At 31.5% G+C, this 2,964-nt stretch overlaps 1 non-coding gene across 1 annotated transcript; it reads left to right on the top strand.

The window, feature by feature from the left end:
- The first annotated feature begins 568 nt into the window (after positions 1–568).
- LOC148555594 (small nucleolar RNA R71) lies at positions 569–676 on the top strand. Its single transcript, XR_015887309.1, has one exon. It is a non-coding gene; the product is annotated as a small nucleolar RNA R71 (small nucleolar RNA).
- The last annotated feature ends 2,288 nt before the right edge of the window (positions 677–2,964 follow it).

The raw sequence follows: 2,964 nt of genomic DNA, 5'->3' as shown, positions 1-2,964 counted from the left end.
AATTAGAAGCATTTTGTTCAGAGTTCTCTGTCTATTGCTGAGTTGATGATAGAAAAGGCTTGCTATTGCTAAACATGTTTCTTCCACCATTATTAAAGCCTTGTTGGGGCTTTTGATCCTTCCATGAGAAATTTGGATGATTTCTCCATGTTGAGTTATAAGTGTTTCCATAAGGTTCACCTAAGTAATTTACCTCTGCTATTGCAGGGTTCTTAGGATTATAGGCTTCTTCTTCAGAAGATGCCTCTTGAGTACTGTTGGATGCAGCTTGCATTCCATGCAGACTCTGAGAAATCATATTGACTTGCTGAGTCAATATTTTGTTCTGAGCCAATATGGCATTCAGAGTATCAACTTCAAGAACTCTCTTCTTCATAGGCGTCCTATTACTCACAGGATTCCTTTCAGAAGTGTACATGAACTGGTTATTAGCAACCATGTCAATGAGTTCTTGAGCTTCTGCAGGCGTTTTCTTTAGGTGAATGGATCCACCTGCAGAAGTGTCCAGTGACATTTTTGATAGCTCAGATAAACCATCATAGAATATATCCAGGATGGTCCATTCTGAAAGCATGTCAGAAGGACACTTTTTGGTCAACTGTTTGTATCTTTCCCAAGCTTCATAGAGGGATTCACCTTCTTTCTGTCTGAAGGTTTGAACATCAGCTCTAAGCTTGCTCAGCTTTTGAGGAGAAAAGTACTTGGCTAAGAAAGCCGTGACCAGCTTATCCCAAGAGTTCAGGCTGTCTTTGGGTTGAGACTCCAACCATAATCTAGCTCTGTCTCTTACAGCAAAAGGGAAAAGCATGAGCCTGTAGACTTCAGGATCTACTCCATTAGTCTTAACAGTATCACATATCTGCAATAATTCAGTTAAGAACTGAAAAGGATCTTCAGATGGAAGTCCATGAAACTTGCAGTTCTGCTGCATCAGAGAAACTAATTGAGGTTTCAGCTCAAAGTTGTTTGCTCCAATGGCAGGAATGGAGATGCTTCTTCCATGTAAATTGGAATTAGGTGCAGTAAAGTCACCAAGCATCCTCCTTACATTATTATTATTTTCGGCTGCCATCTCCTCTGCCTGTTCGAAAATTTTTGAAAGGTTATCTCTGGATTGTTGTATTTTAGCTTCTCTTAATTTTCTCTTCAGAGTCCTTTCAGGTTCTGGATCTGCTTCCACAAGAATGTTCTTATCCTTGCTCCTGCTCATATGACAAAGAAGAAGGCACAGAAAAATAATAATAATAATAGAGATCCTTTATATCACAGTATAGAGATCCCTGTGTGAGTAGAAGAAGAGAAGAAAAGAAAATCTGAACTCAGAGAGAGAGGGGGTTCGGATTTTTGGTGAGTTGAAGGAAAGATGTTAGTATATCAATAAACAAATAGAAGAAGATGAGAGGGGGAAGTGAATTTTCGAAAACAATTTTTGAAAATGAGTTAGTGATTTTCGAAAATAGTTTTTGAAAAAGGTTAGTATTTTTTTTCGAAATTTTTTTTTTAAATCAAAAATAAAAATAATTAGTTAATAAAAAAGAAATTTTTGAAAAAGAGGGAAGATATTTTCGAAAATTAGAGAGAGAGAGTTAGTTAGGTAGTTTTGAAAAAGTTAAGAAACAAACAAAAAGTTAGTTAGTTAGTTGCAACAAATTTTGAAAAGATAAGAAGTTAGGAAGTTAGAAAAGATATTTTGAAATCAATTTTTTGAAAAAGATAAGATGAGAAGATATTTTTGAAAAGATATGATAGAAATTAGTTTTTTGAAAAAGATTTGATTTTTAAAATCACAATTAATGACTTGATTCACAAGAAATCACAAGATATGATTCTAGAACTTAAAGTTTGAATCTTTCTTAACAAGTAAGTAACAAACTTGAAATTTTTGAATCAAAACATTAATTGATTAGTTATTTTCGAAAATTTTATATAAAAATAAGAAAAAGATTTTTGAAAAAGATTTTTGGAATTTTCGAAAATAACTAAGAAATTTGAAAAAGATTTGATTTTTGAAAAAGATTTTGAAAAAGATAAGATTTTCAAATTGAAAATTTGATTTGACTCATAAGAAACAACTTTGATTTTTAAAAATTTTTGAAAAAGTCAACTCAATTTTCGAATTTGATGAGAGAAAAAGGGAAAGATATTTTTTTTGATTTTTTGAATTTTTATGAAAACATGAAAATTATGCAATGCATGAAATTTTTAGATCAAAACATGAATGTATGCAAGAATGCCATGAATGTCAAGATGAACACCAAGAACACTTTGAATGTCAAGATGAACATTATAGACACAATTTTGAAAAGTTTTTTAATGCAAAGAAAACATGCAAGACACCAAACTTAGAATTCTTTAATGCTTACGCACTAAGGATTCAAGAATGCATATGAAAAACAAGAAAAGACACAAAACATGAAATCATCAAGAACAAACAAGAAGACTTACCAAGAACAACTTGAAGATCATGAAGAACACTATGAATGCATGATATTTTCGAAAAATGCAAGATGCATATGCAAGTGACACCAAACTTATGATATGACTCAAGACTCAAACAAGAAACACAAAAATATTTTTGATTTTTATGATTTTCTAATTTTTTTTTTTGGATTTTTATTTTATATTTTTCGAAAAATTATTTAGAAAAAAGAAAAATAAGGATTCCAAAATTTTTAATATGAATTCCAAGAATCTTGCCATGTTAGTCTTAAAGCTCCAATCAAAGGGTCTGGCATGGCTTAACAGCCAGCCAAGCTTTAGCATATAATTACATGGGCTGGAGTGATTAGTTGAATACCAATCCCAAAGTAGTTTGGGTATGGCTTTACAGCCAGATATGAATCAACATATTTCATGAAACACTAGAATTCATTCTTAAAAATTTTGAAGCCATAGAATAATTTATTTTTGAAAAAATTTTTTTTTTTTTTGAAAACTTTTTTTTTTTTCGAAAACAAAGAAGAA

The sequence above is a fragment of the Arachis ipaensis genome, chromosome B6 (genome assembly GCF_059453495.1).
Source record: "Arachis ipaensis isolate K30076 ecotype BB chromosome B6, ASM5945349v1, whole genome shotgun sequence".
Lineage (NCBI taxonomy): Eukaryota > Viridiplantae > Streptophyta > Magnoliopsida > Fabales > Fabaceae > Arachis > Arachis ipaensis.
The sequence above is the reverse complement of the archived record's forward strand: the minus strand, read 5'-3'. Positions and strand labels throughout refer to the sequence as shown.